Genomic DNA, 7,972 nt, shown 5'->3' with positions numbered 1-7,972 from the left:
TGTTCCTCTGTCTGGAGATACAACTCACCACAATAACTGTTCCTCTGTCTGGAGATACAACTCACCACTAGAACTGTTCCTCTGCCTGGAGATACAACTCACTACTAGAACTGTTCCTCTGGAGATAGAACTCACCACTAGAACTGTTCCTCTGTCTGGAGATACAACTCACCACTAGAACTGTTCCTCTGGAGATACAACTCACCACTATAACTGTTCCTCTGGAGATACAACTCACCACTAGAACTGTTCCTCTGGAGATACAACTCACCACTAGAACTGTTCTTCTGGAGATACAACTCACCACTAGAACTGTTCCTCTGGAGATACAACTCACCACTAGAACTGTTCCTCTGTCTGGAGATACAACTCACCACTATTACTGTTCCTCTGTCTGCAGATACAACTCACCACTAGAACTGTTCCTCTGTCTGGAGATACAACTCACCACTAGAACTGTTCCTCTGCCTGGAGATACAACTCACTACTATAACTGTTCCTCTGGAAATACAACTCACCACTAGAACTGTTCCTCTGGAGATACAACTCACCACTAGAACTGTTCCTCTGTCTGGAGATACAACTCACCACTATTACAGTTCCTCTTTCTGGAGATACAACTCACCACAATAACTGTTCCTCTGTCTGGAGATACAACTCACCACTAGAACTGTTCCTCTGGAGATACAACTCACCACAATAACTGTTCCTCTGTCTGGAGATACAACTCACCACTATAACTGTTCCTCTGGAGATACAACTCACCACTATAACTGTTCCTCTGTCTGGAGATACAACTCACCACTATTACTATTCCTCTGTCTGCAGATACAACTCACCACTAGAACTGTTCCTCTGTCTGCAGATACAACTCACCACTATAACTGTTCCTCTGCCTGGAGATACCAACCACCCCCCCACCCCAACCCACCCCACCCCAGACCTCTTACCGAAGCACTGAGGCTGACACCGCCTGATATAGAGGACTTGGGCGGCAGGAAACTTGGTCACAGTGATGTACTGGGCCATACGCACTACCCTCTGTAATGCCTACCACTGATGTGTCATCCTCAAACTTGATGATGGTGTTGGAGTCGTGCATGGCCATGCAGTCATGAGTGAACAGGGAGTACAGGAGGGGAATGAGCACACACCTCTGAGGGGCCCCCGTGTTGAGGATCAGCGTGGTGGATGTGTTGTTCCCTACCCTTACCACCTGGGGGCGGTCCATCAGGAAGTCCAGGATCCAGTTGCAGAGGGAAGTTTTTAATCCCAGGGTCCTGGCTCTAATCACTTCGGGCCGTGCACACCTCCAACTCAATCATCAAGTTTGCAGACGATACAACAGTAGCAGGCTTGATTACCAACAACGACGAGACAGCCTACAGGCAGGAGGTGAGGGTACTCTGAGTGTGGTGTCAGCCAAACAACCTCTCACTCAAAGTCAACAAAACAAAGGAGATGATCGTGACTTCAGGAAACAGCAGAGGGAGCGCCCCCCTATCCACATCGATGGAGCAGTGGAGAAGGTGGAAAGTTTTAAGTTCCTCAGCGTACACATAACAGACAAACTGAAATGGTCCACCCACACAGTGTGGTGAAGAAGGCTCAACAGCGTCTCTTCCACCTCATGAGGCTGACGATATGTGCCATGTCACCTAAAACTCTCGCAAACTTTTACAGATGCACAATTGAGAGCATCCTGTCGGGCTGCATCATCGCCTGGTATGGAAATTGCACCGCCCACAACCGCAGGGCTCTCCAAAGGGTGGTGCGGTTTGCACAACACATCACCGGGGGCAAACTATTGCCCTCAAGGACACCTACAGCACCCGATGTCACAGGAAGGCCAAAAAGATCATCAAGGATATCAACCACCCGAGCCACAGCCTATTCACCTAGCTACCCTCCAGAAGGCGAGGTCAGTACAGGTGCATCGAGAGACTGACAAACAAAAAGGCTGCTGCCAACATACAGACTTGAAATCATTGGCCACTTTAAAAAATGGATCACTAGTCACTTTACTAATGCAACTTTAATAATGTTTACATATCTTGCATTACTCATCTCATATCTATAAACTGTATTTTATACCATCTATTGCATCTTGCCTATGCCGGTGTGTCATTGCTCAAACATATATTTATTTCTATGTATATATTATTATTCCATCCCTTTACTTAGATTTGTGTGTATTAGGTAGTTGTTGTGGAACTGTTCGATTACATGTTAGATATTACTGCACTGTCAGAACATCTTCTAACCATGTGTATGTGACCAATACATTTGATTTGATTTGGAAACTTGTAAATCACTAAACAAAACAACAACCCGAAGAGTTATCTATCCATGTCTGGGTAAACCACTTCTCCAATCTTTTTGGCCTTATAACAATGAAAACAACAAAATCATATACATGATCAAATACAAATCTTAGAATCAACTATTAAAGATTAACAGAACCCACTGGATTCTCCAATTACATTGAATGAACTACAGGACAAAATACAAACCCTCCAACCCAAAAAGTCCTGTCTGGTTGATGGTATCTTAAATTAAATGATAAAAATATACAGAGCACAAATTCCAATTGGCTATACTTAAACTCTGTAACATCATCCTCAGCTCTGGCATCTTCCCCAGTATTTGCAACCAAGGACTGATCACCCCAATCCACAAAAGTGGACACAAATTTCCCCCCAATAACTATCGCTGGGGTAAAATTGGGGTCAACAGCAACCTTGGGAAAATCCTCAGCATTATTATTAACAGTAGACTTGAACATTTCCTCAGTGAAAACAATGTACTGAGAAAATGTCAAATTGGCTTTTTACCAAATTACCATATGACAGACCATGTATTCACCCTGCACACCCTAATTGACAAACAAACCAAAACAAGGGTAACGTCTTCTCATGCTTTGTTGATTTCAAAAAAGCTTTGGACTCAATTTCGCATTAGGGTCTGCTATACAAATAGCAGGAAAAACACAAGACATTATAAAATCCCAACAACTGTGCGGTTAAATTTGCTAACTTGCTCCTTCTATGTTGTTCTCTGGCTGTTGAGAAGCAAGTCCGTCTGTGCCTTTTCTATTTCATAACACTGCCTGACATGCTTCTCCAATGTCCTTTTAGTATATGCATCCTCCTTGAAGTGTGACTGCATGTCCTGAAAAGAACACTCACAGTGTCTGCACTTACTGTAGGAAAGGCCCACACCCTCTTTGAACCCTGGAGTTCATGTTGTGCAAGGGTGTCTCCGCAGAGAGAGACCATAGCACCATATATTGTCTTCTCTCCGTTAATAGTTAGCATTTTAACCCCACTGTACAATGCATCCATATCTTCCTTGATTCTATTCAATATTACATCTACACCAGATTGACGGAGGTCTGCTGATCTAGCCATGGCAAGTAGCCTGATAGCAGCCAGTTTAGACCTGTATTTCGGATTTATATTTCCTAGGGTGTAGTACACCATTAACAACTTTTTCTTTTGATGCAAAGGATCCTAGTGGACGACAGATCTCTATTTCATCCGTGTACAGAACAATCTGCAATGCCTTTGGTTTCTCTGAAAATATGGGATGTGATTTTAGAAGAGCAACATCAACAATGTCATGAAAAAAACATTCCTGCGCATCTGGGGTCCTTTTTCAACCATACACAAAATCATTGGGTGGGATAAGAACTGTTCTAGACTTTTGACTAATGGTACGTAATGAAATCATTTGTCTTTGATGAAAATTACATTTGATCCTCCACAGTTCATGCTGCATATGGTTCATCCTGCATATGGTTCATCCTGCATATGGTTCATCCTGCATATGGTTCATCCTGCATATGGTTCATCCTGCATACGGTTCATCCTGCATACGGTTCATCCTGCATATGGTTCATCCTGCATATGGTTCATCCTGCATACGGTTCATCCTGCATATGGTTCATCCTGCATATGGTTCATCCTGCATACGGTTCATCCTGCATATGGTTCATCCTGCATACGGTTCATCCTGCATACGGTTCATCCTGCATATGGTTCATCCTGCATATGGTTCATCCTGCATACGGTTCATCCTGCATATGGTTCATCCTGCATATGGTTCATCCTGCATATGGTTCATCCTGCATATGGTTCATCCTGCATATGGTTCCAGCAATGTGAATTTCCTCTGCGTCCAAACAGCTAAACTGCATCTTAATACCACTGTCCTGTCTAAATGTTGTTGCAACGCCAGCAAAAGTGTATCCAAGATATTCATTGCATCTTTTTCAAGATGACCTGATGTGCCTCCTGAATGCTGTCTCCATCTGCTTCCTGAGGTTGTTCAATTGTTGCTGTACCCCAGCAACAATGTCATTCACGCCTTTCTGAAAATGACAGAGAGAGCGAGAGAGCGAGAGAGCGAGAGAAAGGTGGGAATGTCATCAATCATGGAGGTTGGAACACACCATCATGTATACCTATGATATTCAGATTTTACTTATGACATATTCATTAACATAAGGACATAAGGGCTCAACAATAGTAAGGTGGACAACGTAGCACTAAGAATGAACTCAACCATCACTAAAGCACCACAAAATGCTCTGCATAATGAAATTAACCAAATGCTGTGCTCTGTTCAGAAAAAGCATCTTACCTGTGAGAGACAATACTTGGCTCTGGCATTTATCACCAAAGCAGTGGCATGTGTTGTCCTAAAGAAAAGTTGACATTGAATGTACAGTCGTGGCCAAAAGTTTTGAGGACGACACAAATATACATTTTCACAAATTCTGCTGTCTCAATATTGTATGATGCCGATTTGCATATACTCCGGAATGTTATGAAGAGTGATCAGATTAATTGCAAAGTCCCTCTTTGCCATGCAAATGAGCTGAATCCCCCCAAAACATTTCCACTGCATTTCAGCCCTGCCACAAAAGGACCAGCTGACACCATGTCAGTGATTCTCTCGTTAACACAGGTGTGAGTGTTGACGAGGACAAGGCTGGCGATCACTCTGTCATGCTGATTGAGTTTGAATAACATACCTGAAGCTTCAAAAGGAGGGTGGTGCTTGAAATCATTGTTCTTCCTCTGTCAATCATGGTTACCTGCAAGGAAACACGTACCATCATCATTGCTTTGCACAAAAAGGGCTTCACAGGCAAGGATATTGCTGCCAGTAAGATTGCACCTAAATCAACCATTTATTGGATCATCAAGAACTTCAAGGAGAGCGGTTCAATTGTTGTGAAGAAGGCTTCAGGGTGCCCAAGAAAGTCCAGCAAGCGCCAGGACCGTCTCCTAATGTTGATTCAGCTGTGGGATCGTGGCACCACCAGTACAGAACTTGCTCAGTAATGGCAGCAGGCAGTGCTGCACGCACAGTGAGGAGAAGACTTTTGGAGGATGGCTTGGTGTCAAGAAGCCACTTCTCTCCAGGAAAAACATTGGGGACAGACTGATATTCTGTGAATTGGACTGCTGAGGACTGGGGTAAAGTCATTTTCTCTGATGAATCCCCTTTCTGATTGTTTGGGGCATCCGGAAAAAAGCTTGTCTGGAGAAGACAAGGTGAGCGCTACCATCAGTCCTGTGTCATGGCAACAGTAAAGCATCCTGAGACCATTCATATGTGGGGTTGCTTCATAGACAAGGGAGTGGGCTCACACAATTTTGCCTAAGAACACAGCTATGAATAAAGAATGGTACCAACACATCCTCCGATAGCAACTTTTCCCAACCATCCAGGAACAGTTTGGTAATGCACAATAACTTTTCCAGCATGATGGAGCACCTTTCCATAAGGCAAAAGTGATAACTAAGTGGCTCGGGGAACAAAACATCGATATTTTGGGTCCATGGCCAGGAAACTCCCCAGACCTAAATCCCATTGAGAACTTGTGGTCAAGCCTCAAGAGGCAGATGGACAAACAAAAACCCACAAGTTCTGACAAACTCCAAGCATTGATTATGCAAAAATGGGCTGCCATCAGTGTGGCCCAGTAGTTAATTGACAGCACTGCAAATATTGACTCTTTGCATCAACTTCATGTAATTGTCAATAAAGCCTTTGACACTTATGAAATGCTTGTAATTATACTTCAGTATTCCATAGTAACATCTGACACAAGACACTGAAGCAGCAAACTTTGTAGAAAATAATATTTGTGTCATTCTCAAAACTTTTGGCCACGACTGTAGTATCCTGACATGTGCAGGCTGGACATTACAATTCATGACAAGTATAATGTTTGTGACAGGAGAAGTGGTTGCGTAGACTGGCTATGAATGCGATTTGTAAATCCAAGTACTTAAGAAAATATGGTAAGATTGCCACCAACCGAGTCATTTACTTGTTGCGCTATGACAGCTACATGTTGGTCAATGCCCCTTTGCCCTTCATCTGAGTCAGATGTATGGAGTTGCTGATCAGTGATGCTGGAGTTAGCTAGAAGCTGATCGGGTTGAATGTTGTCCTGTTTACAACACATCAAAGAAACAGATTATTATTCAAATTTGATTTAGTTTCACCAATAGAGCTATTTATGTGTTTTGTTCCTATTTATCATTGATTGTTTTCACATTAACCCAGCTTAAGCCATGAGAGTCATTATAGCTAAAATGATCGAATAGCCTATGGACAGTATGACTTTGGTCCGTGTATCGTAGTAGGTGTTGAAGGTGCCTTCTCTTCACATGATGATAGAAGGAATTGTACACTCTATATTCCTCAGTGAATCGGTCAATACCACAGAGCAAGCAGAAGTCGGGGCTGCGACTGTTCAATATATTGATATGGCTCAATAACAGTTTCAATGAAAAAGTCATAAAACCTCAGCAGATGCCAAAGCATTTTGAACGTTACTGAAAGCAAAGGCAAGTAAAATGTTCCCACTGCTTTTGATGAAAAGGGCGGAAAGAACCGAAAATGATGTTGACACGTATTTATAATACGACCAAGTAATTTGATTGGATTAGAGTATAACAGCACTGGGACTGTGACGTAGAAGTCCGTCACTGGCCGCGGGCAGCATTTGGTTCTTATATATACACATATTCATCACTCCTCCCTGCGCCATTATACCATAAGTTAACAATGTGGGTCGACACACAATTTAACTTCTGTCTTGGTGCATGCATTTCACACTTGTCAATGTTCATATTTGAGAGATACAATAATTATTATACTTATCAATGTTGTGGATGAGAGCATTGTTTGTTTGTTCTGTTCCGGAATCACTTGTAAATAAACACCTTTGCACAGAAGAACTTTTGCGGTTCCGCCATCTTTTTATTTTTATAGAGGTTAGGATATCCAGTTTAGCCATCTGGCCTACTCTACGTGACATATGGTGGCAGTGGTGGGATGGCGTACCGCAAATCAGTGAATTCCAACAAGAGAGGTAAAGGAATGCGTACAGGATTGCGTTCTCAGCAACAGCATCAACTGTCAGAAAAGGTACCTGAAGTTGAACCGGGGTGGAATACCATGGAATCGTCTGGTGAAGAAGAGGTCAAGTATGAGAAACTAGGAGCCCGACCGCGGGGCCAAAGACAACCAGAACTGGGTGAGCTGCTGACTGAAGGAGCAGTTGGGGGACCAGAACCACACCCAACCATGGTAACCCTTTTTCAGCAACTTTTCACCTGCCTTGAGAGGAGGGACGAAGACCTCAAGCAGGAGTTACGTGGCCTACACCAATCTATCCTCACAGCTCCCCACCAGGCGGAACTCGTCAGTGAGAGCCCAAGATTGGGTCTTCCAACACCAGGACGACAAAGGCTCGATGCAGCAGGGACTTCAACTCCACAGCAGGCACCCCAAGCAGTAATGAGGCCAGCACCAGGAGACCAGTCCAGCAGTGTTAACGTCCATCTTCCAGCATTCCTGAGGAAGGAGCCAAAGATGCCCTCATACCAGCAGGGGGAGGACATTGAAAACTACCTGCTGAGGTTTGAGCGCATGGCTAAGACGTGGC

This window comes from Oncorhynchus kisutch, linkage group LG2, assembly GCF_002021735.2.
Source record: "Oncorhynchus kisutch isolate 150728-3 linkage group LG2, Okis_V2, whole genome shotgun sequence".
In the NCBI taxonomy this organism is placed as follows: Eukaryota; Metazoa; Chordata; class Actinopteri; order Salmoniformes; family Salmonidae; genus Oncorhynchus; species Oncorhynchus kisutch.
The sequence above is the reverse complement of the archived record's forward strand: the minus strand, read 5'-3'. Positions refer to the sequence as shown.